At 42.6% G+C, this 18,297-nt stretch overlaps 1 pseudogene; it reads left to right on the top strand.

Annotated features, from left to right (window-relative positions):
• LOC148824417 (uncharacterized) overlaps positions 1 to 18,297 on the top strand; it is a 310,106-nt pseudogene that overhangs the window by 61,154 nt on the left and 230,655 nt on the right.

Below are 18,297 nucleotides of genomic sequence, written 5' to 3'. Positions count from 1 at the left end.
ATGTTCCAAAATTAATATCGTTTATGGCCTTCACACGCGTTGCAGTATGCTCCTATTCTTTTTATGCTCAGCTACTAAGATTTCCCTTCAGTGGTAATATTAGATATGAATATTCAATACTTAAACGGGCACAGACATTAAGACATTAAATATACATATACATACTGTATACAGTACAGTTTGCATACGGTAATATGTTTATGTTCCTAAATCAATCTCTTTTATGAGCATGTGAAAGGCATGGTGAATCGATTCTCAAAAATTACTGTACTTTGCATGATTGGAAACAAATGCGTGATTGCGAAATGCTGTGGTGTTACTTTTACAAAGACGGTCAATGAAAAAAAGAATGTTGACCAGGGCAATACTTTGAGTTTACACTTACAGCTTGTCCAAGGTCATTCATTATTATTACTATTAGTAATATCTTCGTTAAAGACTGATGGCCACAGCTCAAACATGAGAGGTTGAGCGTTATTAGCTCCACCTTGCGGAAATTCCGGATACTATTATTTTGCTTGTCGTATTATAGGAGAATTTACGGTAACTCGCGGTATTTACCGGTAGACTGCGTACAGCATACCGCAAAATAATGCGGTATCGCCCGCGCATTTTGAATGGCTGCATCTGTACACTCTATTTAAATGTCATTTTACTTAATTTCAGTTCTCTTCACTCCCTGGGATAATTGAACTCACAATCGCATACTGAAGGCTTTACATGCATTATCTGTGATACAGCTTCTAATAAAGACGGAATGAAACTATTAATAATAAATGACATTGTTTTAAATAAACGTGTATTGATAAACTTCATAATTAATAAAAGTGGTGTGACAGGAAAGCAAATTAAATGTTACAATGATATTCCAAGCAACTGATGCGTAAATTAATTATGTCGTGACAATTTTATTCCCACTATAAAAGGTAATATTCTAATGTTATCCAGTGTTCCGCTTAGTCTGCTTCTGAATTTCTTCATTTCAGTCTGTCCTCTATTTCAGTAACCTCTAGAGGGCGCAGGATTGGGTTCCTTGAAGTTAAGAACAGGCTAATTAAGGAGCTGCGGGCTGATTTCTACGGCCGAGTTCGTTGTAGTCTTAAGTTCAAGAATTCTTCGATTTTAAGGAAAAAGACAGGTATGTTTTGTATCTCATGGTGATCCTCTTCTCGATCCAAATGAAAGGTTTAATATGATCCCTCTAGAAAAAATAAGTCAATTTCTGCCTGGAATGATTGATGCCCCATCAAACATTTTGTGTTCCTGGACATTTATACAGTAGAATCCTGGTTCGTGGCTTAAATTCAAGGTAAACAAGACTAAGGAAATGAGTTGGAAACTTGATGTTGAACTGGGATTTAAATCACCCGGAACATGACACTACATTGGGCAGTATGTGCGAGGAAACAACTCTTATCATCCCTTCGATAGCTCAGTCGGTAGAGTGGAGGACTGTGGAAACAGTGGGGAATCCTTAGGTTGCTGGTTTGACTCAAAGGAAGGTGCCTTTTGTGTACTTTAATCAAAGATAATAAATAACTTTCACTCAGACGTTGATCATAAGCTCAATATACAACGAAGCAGAGGCTCCTGTTCCGAATTCCCCTCACGTCTGATGGTCTTGTTCTGATCAAGATCAATCTATATTGGTACAAGGGATTTTAACAAATCTGGTCTTTGAATTCAGGGACTGCTCTGTCTGCTTTGTAATTCAAAAATGGATACAAATGTTTTTTTGTAGATAAAAAATGTTCTCTGTTTTCAAAAGTTAGGTACTTAATTGACTTTATGATTTGGTTTTGATTTTGATTTGTTATATCAAGTTTGTGCTTTCTCCGTTTTTATCGTATTGTGAACTTATTTTTTTTAAATATGACGCAGATCTGTTCAAGACACTTGTAATCGCCTTAAAGAGAGTTTTCATGAAGACATACGTCGGCTACCTCTTCACTGTTAATTGACAGGACTTTTGAAGAAACTGTTCTCATACAACCAGCATACAAATTACACATCTTAATAAACATGAACGTAAATCCGTGTTGTGAATAACATAAAACTGTCACTACACATGATTGAGTCTGGCACCTAAGACCACTCAGCCATCCTGACAAGCAGTGGAGGCTGGTGTGTTGAATGCGCCCGTTGCTTTGTCGAAGAATTATTAACTGCTACTGAGAGTTCTTCTCTTATTATTACAGAGATTTCTACATTGCAAGACAATTGACGATATAGATTAAGTAAAGTCTTGGTAAACGCAACAGGCTCAGATAGAGTTCGAACCCGAGATCTTCGGTTTACAAGACCGACAACTTACCGATTTATAACGACATTCATAATAGATTTACGGAAAGCACAACCACCTGAAACGGGACGTGAACCCTGGACCTTCGGATTGAAAGTCTGATGATTTACCAACTGAGCCATTTGGGCTCTGGAAAAAGGTAGACACTATCCTAGTATCCTTGCAAGTCACATGTGCCAAAGCGCAGTTATACCTGACCCATCTGGAATGACCACTGACAGACTTTATCCAGAAGTGACGGCACCACTCCCAGCAGAATGAGAGAGAAATACAGAACGACACGAGGAGTCAAGGGGCTCTCACAATTCATCTTTCCTCACATTACACATTTTTTCATTAACATTTTGACCTTTTCACAATCAGATTTTTTCACATTTAATAAGATCTTTTAATCAACAACATTTAAGAAAAAAAAACAAATGGAACATTTTTTGGAACAATAAATACAAAAAACTTTCAATGCCTTGGTTGTGTAAGTGTGCACACCCTTTATAAAAGGGGTTGCAACTGTGATGAAATTTAACCAGTCACATTCCAGATCATGTACAAAGGATATTTGCCTTCGCCAGACATCAATTGTATTGATTCTGATTAGTCCTAATTTATATCAGCTGATCTCATATAACCAACCGATTTGGGAGAACCTGTTCAAACTGCACAGCGGAACATGAAGAGAAATCCGACTGCTGATTGTCAGCTAAGAATGTCGTTACTAATTATCCGCCAAGATGTTTTACCTATTCGTCCACCTCTTTCCTTCCTACTTTGCAGTGAGCACAATTCTTTCAGTTTCTTCTATTATATTTTCCTTGCTATTTTACTGTCCCTTTCCCCCATGTGGAGATGGATCCACAACCGAAACCGTTTCACCCTGTGTTTCTGCAGCGTCAGTCTGTATGAGGAGTGGGTGCTCTACAGTTCCAGTGGCGCAATTGGTCACCGCGTGGTACTTATATGGCAGTACACAGCAGAGCTATCCCGAAGTTGTGAGCTCGAACCTCACCTGGAGCATTGTGGCTTGAGTCTTTAGCTACTGAAAGCAACTGACGAGTTTAGGTGCTGGAGATGAGGTTTAAATTAATTTGAATGAAACAAGTAAAGGTTTTTTCTATATCACACCCAAAGAAGGCTCCACTGCTGAAACGTTGTTTCCTTCTCGTTTGTGCAACGTCGGTCTTTAGCTACTGAAAGCAACTGTCCACTTTAGATGCTGCTACTTATAAGTCGTCTTTAACACCTTATCCAGTGGGTTGCAGTCTGTTAGGTATTTTCTGGAGATCCGGTCTAAATTAACATCAAAGGAACAGGTAAAGGGCTTATTCCCCATCACACCCGAAGAAGGGTCCACGTTGTGTTTCCTTCTCTTTTCAGCATGGAATAAACCTATACTTTTTCCTTTGCAGCCCACACATGCTGACGCAGGTCACTTCTTAATTTCCCATTAGCTGTGGACCCCCTGCTGATCTGTACACAGATAGATGAGAGATATCTTCTTAGACGAGAAGTCTGCTGGGACTAAGGGAGCACGATGGGGTACTGAAGACTTGAAAAAGCTCTCGTATTAGATTCTGTGTTTATGTTGTTTCCCAGATTTGTTTTTAACGTTCTTTTTGTTTTGAAGTTGTTCCGTTAAGTTATTTTTTAAAACTTTATTTTCTGTAGTAGTTAGACTAGTACAGTGATTTACAGAGGTTCCTGGAAGGCTTCTCGCATTGTGGTTGTTGTGTTTTCGGGTGACAAGTATTTTTTTTCTATTGATAGGACCCCACGCATTACTGTGGGACTAGTTAACTTAAGTTCTTACATTGTACCTGAAATTACCACATAAACTACTATTCTGTTTTTCTTTTTTTTTTAATAAAGGCACAAATTATGTTTTTTTTTCTTGCGGCTGATTGGCAATGACCCTACAACAGGTCATCGCAACGAATGCGGCTTCTGAAATTTGTCAGCAGCTCCGTACTAAACCTGTTCTCAATTGCATCAAACCTAAAATAACATCTGCTGCCCATTAGATGTTACTGATGTAGGAGACTAACTTAAACCACCTCTTCACAGGGTTTAAGTAGCTCAGTAGTGGAGACTCATCCAGTCGATAGAAAGGTTGTGTAGGACCACACATGCAAAGAGACAGCGCTGAGATGCGTGGTTTAAACGCCTTACAAGCCAGGTAGGGATCAAATCTGATTCAAAGTCAGCCACATTATCCATTGCGCCACTGGCCTTTTACTATACTTCTTAACGACACCACGGTGAGCTTTGCGCCGCTATTAGTAATACTGTACAATTCTCCGGTCCAAATTTTCTCAATTAGATTCACGTGTTTTCTACTTGTATTTAGCTACTAGGTCTTTCATTTGGTCTGTTTTAAAAATAGCATCTCTTTAAAACAGACAAACGATTTTATGTGTCATGCTAAAATTCACACACGGGGTAAGTCACACAAAAGATAATCAAACATAAGATATTGCGTTTAAAAAGAAATCCAGAGTGGCAAAAGAAAACAAAGCCTTATACACGCGATGCAAGTGCTCTGCCACTGAACTAAACTCCTGAGAGGCACTTTTGCCTGCGGCTCTTTAATTGTGCTATGAAGAGTGACGCGTCTACACAGTGTACAATTTAAAGGTTGAAGACAATCAGATGCGAGGAGAATTCAGAACACGAGCCTTTGCTTGATCGTATACTGAGCTTTCTATAAACATCTAAGTGAAAGACAAATTCAGGAACACTTTTATCACATGTTCTGCACTCCTGATTGTGTTTAATGGTGCTTTTCTACACTCATTATTTGAAGAACCCCAGCTAAAATATTCTAAAATGTACAAAAAATTGCAATATATTGAATACTATTGATGTTTACATTTATATTCACATTCCCGGTGATATTGACTTTGTACTCAAATATTTACTTGTTGTAGTTTGAGGCGTGCCAAAAGTTTGAAATCTCTGCAAATATCAGGATGGTTGAGGATGTGCAAAGAAACCCAATCACATTTAGAGAAGGTGATGTTTAGATCTGATTAATTTGAAGTGTGTTTCTGGCTGTGTTTGATCTACCAATGTTGTGTTTAACTGAAAGACACCCTGACTAAGTGTGCCAGAGAAACTGACATGCGTTGTCTTTTTTTCTACATTCAGATTTTTGGCTAAAGACAAAAAAATTGTTGTCATTTTCTCGCCAGCTGGCAGTAATTCTTCTGCACTGATAATAAAGATGAGCATTTTATCTTTTTCAATGTGTGGATTTTTTTAAATAACAAGTTGTGCCAAAAACGAAATGAACACTTCCATTAAACTTAATGCAGAAGCATGGTGATGTCTATAACGATAAACGGTGTGGTGTGGGAAGGCAGTAAAAAAAAAGGCACAGCTGGAATTTGAATGCAGGATCTCCTGCGTATGAGACAGGGGCGTTAACCAACTAAGCCACAGCGACCGTGAAGCACTCCCCTTTTACATCCACTTGGACACACCACTCTGTCACATCTTCGTTCGGTGTGCGCTGAGCCTGCTCGCTGAGCAAGTTGAGAAAGGATGTGAAATGGCTTTTATCCGGCAATTTCATTACCAAGGAGCTCAATATGCTTTTGATGATCTACAGGGTGTCCAGTCCAGCACAGGCGATGGATTGTTAATCCACTGTGCTCTGCACGCTTGGGTTCATATTCCATCCTCGTCGACTTCAGGGTATGACAAATACGTTTTTTTTAATTGGTTGTGCTTTCGTTTAGTTTTTCACTCTTGTACTTATGTAGTAATGTAATTGTCACGCCCTCTGCAGCCAGAGGGCGCTCCTTCTCTGTCCTGTCCCTGGTTTCCAGTCTGCTGTCCTTCCTGTCCCTCTCTTTCCCTTGGGCTATATATTTCCGGGTCTTGCACTCTGTCCTCGCTCAGCATTGACGTTCGGATGTCCTGAGACCCGCCTAGCACCAGGGCGCCCCACGTCCGCTCCCTGAGGGAATAGGTTTCCATACGGCATTCCTGAACTCTTTGCACTAATGAGCCCGGGCCTTTTTCCCGTCTCGCCGCTACGCATATGGGTCTTTTTCCGCTCTCCTGCTCCCCACGGTTAGTCCCTTTGGACGTCCGTGACAGTAATGTTTAATTACATTACTAATACTAATACTAATACTAATACTAATACTAGTAATAAGTAGTTATGTTTCTAGATGTGCATGAACGTGGTATAGTAGGCTGACAGAAGAAACCCGTGGCCCACAAGCAGTGACAGTATTAGAGGTGCCTGCAGTATGTTGGTTTGTGAGCAGCGATAAAATAGCTTGCCATGGAAGCAGGTGTGCCCGCATTAATAAAGCTTCATCGAGCAGAAAAATTAACAGAAGAACTAACATAAATTCAACAGCAAGCTTCTGACGCTGAAAACACAGGCGAGACTGCTCCAGATAACTCACAACCTCAGCATGATTTCACTGCGCACTGCTGTTGAGACCGATTGCACCACTGGAGTGTGCGAGCATTTCTCTCTACACAGACTGACACTGCACAAACGCAGAGTTTTGGCTGTGGATCCATTTCCTCGTGGAAGAAAGAGGGAGTAAAATAGCAAGGAAAATACAAGAGAAGAAACTGAAAGAATTGTGCTCACTGCAAAGTTGGAAGGACAGAGATGGCTGGACACTTAAAACAGCTCGGAGGATAATTTGTAACGACATTATTCTGTGTCAATCAGCAGACGGATTTCTCGTCAGGTTCCGCTGTGCAGTTTGAATGTTTGTTCTCCGAAATCTGGTTGGTTATATGAGATCAGCTGACATTAATTTGGACTAATCAGAATCAATACAATTGATGTCTGGCGAAGGCACATAACCTTTGAACATGATCTGGGATGTGACTTGTTACATTTCAACAGTTACAACCCTCTTTATAAAGGGTTTGCACACTTATGCACTCAAGGCATTGAAAGATTTTTATTATTATGTTTGTTCCAAAAATGCTGATGGAGCACTGTGTGCAAAAATTTAACAAGTTCAACTCCCGCCAATGATTCGGTGTGAAGAAGCAGAACATTAAAGGTTCACAGACAGAAACAGTACACCAGCACAGCCAATATTAAAAGACACTACGATTTGCACTGACTCGAAAGTGATCTCAGCAGACGTTGTTCCCTACATAACGCTAAAGGTGGCAAAGCGCATTTGGGCTGAGAGGACGCAATAAAGCTTTTGTTTTCTGCCTTGATGTCAAACTGACAAAGTATCTCTAAAAACTTTGCTCAGGTTCTCAAGAGACTGTCAAAACACAATTCCACTGATTGCTTTTCAAGGCAGAAGAAGAAGGGTCATAGAAGCATCTGGCAGCAGTAGGATTCAAACCCACAACACTGAAGAGACTATAGCCTCAATCCAGTGCCTTAGACCACTCAGCCACACTACCCACTGTGCCCTGTCTCTTTGTCTCATTACTTGTTCAGAGGAAGCCGGGTGGCTTTTGCTCTTAAATGCACATACAGCAAATATATTTTCTCATTTAATGGTGTTTTATTGTCTACAAATCCTTCATGAATGGTTTAACAGTTTAATATTAAAAAAATATATTTACGAATTTTAATGTTTTACACAATAAAGTTTTATTGTGAACATGAGCCCTGTTTATCGATATCACCAGTAGAGTTCTGGATTTTATTCTGCCTTCCTACGCACATATGAATTTTCTTTCACACAACAGCTTGCATGTGTGGTAGCTTATTAGCGCCAGTGAGAAAAAGAATGTTGTTGGCTTTTAAATGAGAAACCATTTGCGTTTACACAAAATGACAATGCGTTGTCGCAGACATTGGGACATCGTCTGTTTAACCACCTGTCATTTTCTCCAATATTGGCTCCTGTGCTTCGGTCCATTTGTGAGAGGAGACACTGAAAAAGTCGTGTGAAAGTAGATTTTGCAACTGCGCCAGTGCTGTAGTGGTATCATACAGACACCCATACAAATCCATCACACGTTGGAAGCTCTGGAAGGCAACGTAAAATATTGCTCTGTCCGTTGGTGGATTAGGTATGCATGCTACATTTCAACGTAAAATGCAATGTAAAAAGATCAAATTTGATTCAAAATCGATTAATGTAAAAACCGATAAAACTCATGTTTTTTATCTAGTTTTATCTATATCTATATCTAGTTTTTCAAAGGTCTTAAAAAAATGTTTATCGTGATTGTGAAAGTTAGAGAAGGTGTACCAGCGGGTGCCTTCATATCGCCAGCTTCAGTATCGCCTGCAGCTGCGAGAAAGTTAAAAGCGCAAGAGTGATCTGTCTTTGCTCTCAAAGTAATTGCTGGAGCAGCAGGACGCAGAGTACCACCCAGCAGCTGTAGATAGTGCTTGGGGAAGAGCTGATTCTGTTTTCAGCACAGGGAGTAAGAAGGAGCTCAGTCCGGCTCCCAACAGAATCCTGGTTTGGTTACTGTCAGACTGTGCGTCTGAGGCTCTTTGGAACACAACGTGAAAAAAAGAACAAAAACAATTGCTCACATCTTGTGATTTCTACTACAGAAAGGGAAGATATCACCTTTAAAAAAATTAGAACTTAATATTTGGATCCGGGGCCTCAAATTATTAAAATATCAGATTGTGTTTCTGAAACATTTCGTGCACAGTACGCCATATTTAACAAGAAAACAACAGTCACAACGAGGGCTTTACACGCAGCCTGGGGTATTTTCCCCTTTTATATTTTTGCCACTTTATATCGAACCTGTTATACTCCCAAAAGTGAACAGTAGCTTGTACTTAAAAAAATGTACGATTCATTGCTGGTATAAACAGATGTGTGCCTTGTTTGCCTTTGTAAGCATTTGTTTCAAAAATAAGTTCACAATACATTAAAATACGTTAAAAAATACGTTAAAAACACAAAAGCACAAACGTAATAATACAACGATACAAAATCAAAACCAAATCATAAAGCCAATTAAGTACCTATCCTTTGAAAACAGAGAACACCTTTATATCTACAATAAAAACGTGACATTTGTATCTACTTTTGAATTACCGTACAAAGCAGACAGAGTAGTCCCTGAATTCAAAGAGCAGATCTTGGCCAAAACAAGACAATCAGACATGAGCTGAATTCGGAACAGGAGCCTCTGCTTCGTCGTTTATTGAGCTTTTGATCAAAGTCTGAGTGAAAAAGATTGGCTATTTTAACTGTTTGATTGAAGTACACAAAAAGCACCTTTTTTCAAGCTGGAGTCAAACCAGCGATCTAAGGATTCCCTGCTGTTTTTACTACAGTCCTCCGCTCTACTAACTGAGCTATCGAAGGAACAGCAGGCATTGCACTCTGGCACATACTGCCGAATGTAGTGAAATGTTCCGGGTGATTTAAATTCCAGTTCGACATCAAGTCTCCAACTCGTTTCCTTAGTCTTGTTTACCTTGAAGCCACGAACCAGGATTCTACTGTATAAACTTCCAGGGATATTACAAAATGTTTGAAGGGGCATCAATCATTCCAGGCGGAAATTGACTCTCGAGGGATCATATTAAACCTTTCATTTGGATCGAGAAGAGGATCATCATGAGACACAAAACAGTTTCATTCTGTCTTTTTGTGCTACATTAATAATATTTTCATGGAAAAAAGAAGTTGTAAATTTTGACATGTATATTTGAATCGAAATTTGGTTTTGAGTTAAATATTAGCGTGTTCATGTAATTAGTTTGTGTTTGTCATTACTATATATATATATTGCCATGTTACTAGAATTTGTAGCTGAAGTTTACTAGTTGTGTTTTTTATGATAATTAGCCATATGTTGATAGATCTTTAAAACAGTTGTTTAAATAACTACAAGATTTGCCTCAGGACTCCTGTGTTGTTACTGAAACTTGACACTGTTGTCTAAAAGCACCAAGTATGGATTCAGGTCAGCAAACTACAACACACTGCAATAAAAATACCTATCAGAAATCAGTGAACTAATAAACACAACTACATGTCTTGTCCTCAATCATGTTACAATTTTAGATTCTTCTGCAATAAAATTACCATAGTATCTAAAACTACTGTAATGATTCTCAACGAATGGAACGAAAAAAAAAAGTTTAACAACATAGCGTTTAATAACACTTATCAATCATTTTATTAATTGTTTAATAAAACTTATTAATTCATTGGTGTGTATAATAAAATATCAGTCTGATCAATACATCAGTGTTTAAAAACACACTGATCTCTGCTAAAACATTAGTTTGTTATTATACCCTTTAGAGATGGCAGAATTGAACTCAAATAAAGAAACAATGCCTGGTAAATATTTCTGAAAACATTATATTATCGTTAAATCAAAAACATTTTGACAAATGGGAAAATTCCCACAAGTCCTAGAACATGACCCAAATTACAGCCAGTATTTTGTATTTTATTTTGATGGTAATATGGTAAATATGATAAGGGATTGTCAAGTTTTATGACATTTTTGTTAAGGTTGATAAATATCTACTATGTTAAAATTAATGAATTAATAAATTAGTGAAAATTGGCCGTGGTGTGAGTGAGTCCTGTGATGGACTGGTGTCACATTATCTGTGATAGTGCTTTGCACCCACTGCTTGCCAGGATTGTTCCAGTTCCACCACAACCCTGAATCGAGTGGATGGCTATATTAATGTAGCCATCAACTTACATGTTCCTCTTCTTCACTCAATGCAAAGGAAGATAGCTGCTGTTTGAGGTTTTGTGCTCTTTAAAAGCAATTATTACCATTTTTGTGCCCACGTGTTGACACAACACTTTCTTTGCATCCATTCCTCGACCTGTAATAGTGAGAAAATAAAAATGAATACACCAAACTGTAAAAATCCCATATATATGTAATTTACTCTTTTTGTTGTTTGAAAGTATTCTTACTGTCATGTTCTTTACCACCCCTGGGTGCTGCAGGTGAACTGGTGTCACATTTTGGGCAATACTGTGCTTTGCACCAACTGCAACTAGTAAATGTAGGGGTTTTGTGCTTAACTGGGACAATTATTAATTGTAGCAGCAAGTCACAAAAATTATTCTTCTGATGGCTATTAGAATCAACCTTGCAGGATAACTCAAACAACGCACACATGCCGATACTAATACATGACAATACATTTATTAATACATAAAATGCACATAAACATAACAGATCTTATAGAGGGGGTTAGCAGTATACAAAAGGTATATATTCAATCACGAAGAGTTACAAACCAAGAGGGACATACATTCCGTAATATCATTCATTTAGACCGTCTAAAGCAAGTTCATGACTCATAGGAATTAAATTGATATCAACTCAGGTTGAGGTAACAATTGAATTCTCGAGCTGTAATGCAGAAAGTTGAATACTCATCCGCTCTATGGGGATTCAGATCTCCTGCAGACACAAAGAAGCAGTGGCAGGCTGTTGCTGTGTCCAATCGGCGCTCTCTGGCCCGGTGCAAGGCAGTGCTGGTTCGACGTGAGAGAAGGAGAAGGAGGGAGAGATTTCTGCTGAGGTGCGCTGCTGATGCTCTCTGGAGACCGGCTAGTTAGTGTTGGGTGAAACTAGCAGAGTTTGCACACAGAAAAGTCACACTCTTTAGACAGGAAGAAGACCGGTTCGTTCCCGATGTAGCGCGAGTCCTGAATACTGATATTCAGTTGTCCACAGTTCCAACCGTAGTTTACTCGTTGATCAGGTGAGCGTTTGCAGTGGGTTCACGAGGCTTGCTGCTGGGCTAACCTCAGGTGGATCCTTTGGTTACGCATTGGCAACCTCCGTTCTCAACTCTTAGAACAAGGGAAAGTCCTGGCACTGGGACACACTGGCCGTTACGTGACTGTCTGAGCCGAGTCTGAGGATGTCCAGGAGGAGCTGGAGTTGTACCTGGAGGAACTACAGTCGCTCATTGGTTGAAAGTTCAATGGGCATTCGAGAATCATTTTGTGACTTACTGCTACAATTAACAATTGTCCCAGTAAATGCACAAACCCCAACAGTTATTAGTGCCCCGTGTGAGGATGAGTAACCATGAACTCTGACCTTGGGGTTGTAAACCACTTGGGATGAGACTCTCCCTTGGAATCTCCCAGACAGTGAGGCACCAGCGATGACCATTCACGTGTCTCAGCTTTGGGAGTTGTTCCTTATCAGAACACTCTTATCAGCTAGAAAAACACCTTAAATGTGAACCAAATGGAATGGCCTCTCTCTATCAAGCACCACTAGAGATGAGGGAGAGAGAGACTGGCAAGGGAGCAGCAAACTTAATTCCTGTATTTTAATAAACCTTGCCGCTACAATGGTCTCTCTCCTGTGTGAATGCGCTGGTGGGTTATTAAGTCACTTGACCGACTAAAACTCTTCCCACACTGACTGCAGCTGAACGGTCTCTCTCCTGTGTAAATGCGCTGGTGGGTTATTAAGTTACTTGACTGACTAAAACTCTTCCCACACTGACTGCAGCTGAAAGGTCTCTCTCCTGTGTGAATGCGCTGGTGTAATTGTAAGTGGCTTTTCTGACTAAAACTCTTCCCACACTGACTGCAGCTGAACAGTCAATTTCAATTCAAGGTGCTTTATTAGCATGACCGATGGGTACAATCAGTGTTGCCAAAGCAAATAAAAATAATAAAATTAACATGGAACAAGACAAAAAATAGAAGTAAAATAAAATCTACAGACATGTTACAGACATTTACAACAAAGACATATTATAAAATATTGACATATACTGTAGGCAGCTGGAGCATTATTGGGAGACAGACTCACTGTTCCTCAGGCTGTGACAGGAGATCACATACTGGGCTGCCAGATCAACTGAGTTCCCTCCTCCCTCTCCCAGTAAGATTGGGACCTGTTGTGGTTTTGGCAGGTGTGGGAACTCTGGGATTAGATTTCTGAATTTCGGGAAGAATGTTTCTCTAATCCCAGAGTATCTGTCACAGTGCAGTAGGAAGTGCACCTCTGTCTCTATTTCTCCCCGCTGGCAGTGGGAGCACAGCCTGTCCTCTCTGGGCAGCCAGGTCTGCCTGTGTCGCCCAGTTTCTATGGCCAGGTTGTGGTCACTGAGCCTGTACTTCGTCAGGGTCTGTTTATGTTTGTTATTTTTTATTTTGGTCAAATATTCAGCGAGTGTGTATTGTCTGTTTAGGGTTCTGTAGCATTCCAGTTTATGTTGTGTTTGTGTGTGTGTGTCCCAGTGTGTGAGATATTGCTGTTTGATCTGTGCTGTGATGTGCTTGGGTCTGAGTTGTGGTGCTCTAGCAGTGCTGTCCTGAGGCTGGTTAGTATCGGTGTGGCTCAGGTCAGTGAGCCTGAGGATCAGCTGGCTCAGGGGGCTCTGTTTTGGGCTCAGCTCTTGGCTCAGCAGGGCTTTGTGGTGGTAGGAATTTTGGTCGCTGTTTTTTAGGTGTAGCCAATACTTTAATATTCTTTTCTGTATGTTTATCAATAGTGGGTACTGGCCTAATTCGGCCCTGCACCCGTTGTTAGGAGTTTTTCTCTGCACACAGAGGATGTTTCTACAGAACTCCATGTGCAGAGTTTCTGTGGAGTGTTTGTCCCATTGGGTGTAATCCTGGTCTGTGAGGGGACCCCACACTTCACTGCCGTATAGGGCAATGGGTTGGATTACACTTTCAAATATTTGGAGCCAGATTCTTGTTGGTGGGTTGATGTTGAAGAGCCTCCTTCTTATTGCGTAGAAAGCCCTGAGTGCCTTCTCCCTCAGTGTCTTCACTGCCAGGTCAAAACTCTCGGAAGAGCTGATGGTGAGACCGAGATATGTGTAGCTGGATGTGTGCTCCAATGTGTTGTTGTTCAGTGTGAATTTGTACCTGTTTCCCTGAGGTCTGGCTTTCTTCTGGAAAACCATAACTCTGGTCTTGTCCAGGTTGACTGTCAGTGCCCAGGTCTGACAGTACTGCTCCAGCAGGACCAGGTCATCTGCGTAGAGCAGGAACTTGATTTCTGTGTCGTGTAGTGTGAGACCAGGAGCTGCAGACTGCTCCAACATTCCTGCTAATTCATTGATATAGATATTGAACAGTGTTGGGCTCAGGCTGCAGCCCTGTCTCACCCCGCGGCCTTGGGTGAAGAATTTAGTCCTTTTGTTTCCAATTTTCACTGCACATTTGCTCTCTGAATACATTGATTTAATTATGTCGTACACTTTGCCCCCTATGCCACTTTGGAGTAGTTTGTAAAACAATCTCTCATGCCAAATCGAGTCAAATGCTTTTTTGAAATCGACAAAGCAGGCAAAAATTTTTCCTTTGTGTTTTTGGTGGACGTGTTTGTCTATCAGTGTGTGTAGGGTGTAAATGTGATCAGATGTGCGGTGATCTGGCAAGAAGCCAATCTGACTTTTACTCAGGACATTGTGTTCAGTAAGGAAGGCCAGTATTCGTGTATTTAGGATACTGCAGAATACCTTCCCCAGGTTACAGTTCACACAGATGCCCCGGTAGTTGTTGGGATCGAGTTTATCTCCACTCTTATAGATGGGCGTGAGTAGTCCTTGGTTCCAGGCCTCGGGGAAACATCCAGCTGTCATGATGAGATTGAGGAGTTTGAGCAGGGCTTGTTGCAACTTTGGGCTGCTGTGTCTCAGCATCTCATTTATGACACCATCATGGCCACAGGCTTTGCGTGGTCTGAGGGCCTGGAGTTTGTCCAGTAGCTCCTGCTCAGTGATTGGGGAGTCTAAGGGGTTTTGGTTGTCTTTGATAGCCAATTCCAAAATGTTGAGTTTTTCATAAATGGTGTTTTGGTCTGATTGATTTGTATTTGGGAGCTTTTCATAGAGATTTTCAAAGTATGTTTGCCAGATTGTTCCATTTTGGATGGCCAATTCTTCTGGTTTTGATTTGTTTAAGTTGTTCCACTTCTCCCAGAAACAGTTCTGATTTAGTGACTCCTCAATTTCTGCAAGTTGTTTGTTTATGTATGTGTTTCTTTTCTTTCTCAGCGTGTGTTTGTAAAGTTTTACCGTGTCACAGTACCTGAGTCGCAGATCTGTGTTGTGTGGTTGTCTGTGTTTTTCATTTGAGACTTTTCGTAGTGCATTTCTGATGTTTTTGCACTCCGTATCAAACCACTTTTCTTTTGCTTTTGTTTTTTGGTAGTTTTTTGATTTAGATGTTTTTAGCTAAGATTTTGATGCTAGTTTGTGGAATAGGTGATTTAGTTTTTGTGTGGCCAAGTTTATGCCTAATTTGTTGGTTTGATACGGAGTGTTTAGGAATGTGTCCATCAGTGTCTGAATTTCATCGTGGCCCAGTGCAGTTTGGTATCTGTCTAGGCTGTCTGTGTCCCATCTGTATGCCTGGTTGAGGTCATACAGCTGGCTGGGCTGTGTCAGTGTGTCTCTGTGCTGGCGTGCTCTCTTCATGTAGAGTGTGATCTGGCTGTGGTCGGAGAGGGGAGTTTGTGGCCTGACAGTGAAGGCACTGATACAGGAGGGGTCCAGGTCGGTGATGGCGTAGTCCACCACACTGCTGCCCAGAGCTGAGCTGTAGGTGAACCTGCCTAGAGAGTCCCCTCTAGTCCTGCCGTTGACGATGTACAGGCCCAGCCCTTGACAGAGCTGTAGCAGCTCGCGCATGGTGCTGTTGACCGTGGTGTCATGGCTGCACCTGTGTGAGGTGACCGGTGTGTGGTATAGAGGGGATTGTCCGAAAATGTGAGTATTTCCCTGTGTGCTGGTGTAGTCTGCCAGTGTGCCTGTTCGTGCGTTGAGGTCACCACAGAGCAGCACGTTTCCCTGGCCCTGGAAGTGACCGATCTCCGTGTGGAGACTGGGGAGAATTCCATCACTGTAATAGGGGGATTCTGAGGGCAGGATGTAGACAGCACACAGGAAAACCTCATTTTCTGTACAGATGGTATTTCTTTTGATTTTAAGCCAAACTCGTGACTCTTCTTTCTTTACTAATTGTATGGAGTGACTGAGCTCCGCTCTGTACCACACAATGATCCCCCCAGAGTCTCTGCCCCGGGTGATTTGGGGTTTTTTGACAGAGGGCACCATGATCTCCTTGTAGCCTGGGGGACAGTGGGTAGCCAAGTCTCCCTGACACCATGTCTCCTGTAGGATCATGATGTCTGTCTCCTTTACATCCTTGATAAATTCAGGATCAGTGCTCTTCAGCCCAAATGCTGACGAGCCCAGACCCTGAATGTTCAACATACTTATCTTTAGAGATCTCATTGTTATCGTTTGAATTATCTTTGCAATTTGTTATTGTTTTCTGGAACTGTATCAAATTAGTGTCGGACATTTACATCATCAACAGAAACAAGTATTGTGCTGGGTTTTTGTCTGTCGCTGTGGGTGATGGAAGTTCAGCTCATAAGCCGGGTGCAGATGAGGTTCAGGAGCTGCCGGATTTCTCCCAGCTCCAAACCGCTCGGGACTGCTGGTCTGGCCAGGGCTGCGGCGTAGCTGTGCAGGAGGGGCTCGGTCCGGCTCTGCTGTTGTGCTGGGTGGGGAGAGGTTGTGGTTCTGGTCTGGTTCAGCTGCTGGTCTGGGTGAGGGGCATGGGGTGGGGCGCTGGTTCTGGTCCTGTTCGGTCGTTGGTCTGGGTTGGAGGGCTGTAGGGTGGTGCTGGTTCTGTTCTTTGTGGGTTGAGCTGGTCTGGGTTGGGGGTGTGGGTGCTGGGGCGTTCCTCTGGTAGTCCTCCTGTTTCTCTCTGGGGTGCTGTTTGGGTGTCTGCCCAGTGTGGTGTCTTTCAGAGTTTTTGTGAAGAGTCCAATGGTCTGTTTTTTGAGGTGTTTATGGTCGTGTAGATGCTGTGGTCCAAGGGTGGAGTGATGGGCCAGGTAGACGTTTGGGAGCAGGGCGCAGCACCGTGAGATCTCGGCATTGATTCTCTGGATGGTGTGGTGCTGCTCGTCCTGTCTCGGCAGCAGGGTGGAGATGACAATTCGGGCGCGAGGGAACTCCTGTCTGGCCCTCTCTGCCACTCTCCTGATGGACTGGGCCACCTGCTCCCTCTGGGTCCTCAGGTCGTTGGTGCCGGTGTGGATGATGATGTGCTGAGGGGCTCCCAGTACCGACCTGGACAGCAGCTGCAGGGCCTTCTCTGTCGTCGGACACCAGAGCTTTGCTGTTTGTAATCCCGGGAAGAGCCTGTGCTCATCGATGTAACTCCCGTTGGAGTCGATGAGAAGAGCTACTTCCATGCGTCTGCCTCTGGTGTCCAGTCTGCTGGAGGGGCGCTGTGCTGCCGGGCGGGAGGCTGCTTGGGGGGGTGCAGTGTGAGATGGAGTTGGGTGGGGCCGGGTGTGTGTGTGGGTCACCCTGAGTGTTCGGCAAGGTGGATGTGCTTTTGGGCAGTAGAGTTGTGAGGGGATTTGGGGTGCCGGGGGGTGCAGTGGGTGTGGTGTTTGCTACGGTGGGGGTACTGGGTAAGTGGGAGTTGGTGGTGGGGGTTGTAGGGGTGTCAGGTTGTGTGGAGGTGGGTGTGTCTTTGCGGGTTGGGGGTGGGTGTTGTGTGTTGTGTGTTCTGGGTCTCAGGGCTGTTCTGTTGCAGTCCGGGCTGCAGTGGGAAGTAGTGAGTTTCCTCAGCTGGTCTTTGAGAGTCTTGCTTGTCCTCTCCGCGAGCTGCAGCTACTCTCTCAGCTCTGCTACTTCCGACTGCAGCTTACTGTTGTCCCGCAGCAGCTCTTCCATCTGTGCCCTGAGCTGTTTGTTGGAGGTTTTACATTCCTTCCTGTGTTTGTTAACCTCGTCTCTTAGCTGTTGTGCTGTCTGCCCCTCTGTGAGTCTCCACAGCATCAGCTCCTCGAACTCAGTGAAGTCCAGCTCCAGAGCAGAGAGTTTCTCTCTCAGGAGGCGCACTGTGCTGTGGTCACAGGGGGGTCGGTGTGGGCTGTGTGTGTCCGGGTGGTGTGTTTCCGTGTTGCCGAGGGCTATACTCTTGCTGGGCTGTTCTGTGGCTGAGGCTGTGTTTGTGGGCTCCGAGTCAGGTGGAGCTGAACTCTCTGGTGTGGCGGGCATCAGGCTGCTGGGTCTCTCT

Source organism: Atractosteus spatula, chromosome 10, assembly GCF_055471065.1.
Source record: "Atractosteus spatula isolate fAtrSpa1 chromosome 10, fAtrSpa1.hap1, whole genome shotgun sequence".
Taxonomy (NCBI): Eukaryota; Metazoa; Chordata; class Actinopteri; order Semionotiformes; family Lepisosteidae; genus Atractosteus; species Atractosteus spatula.
This window is presented reverse-complemented; position numbering and strand designations above follow the sequence as displayed.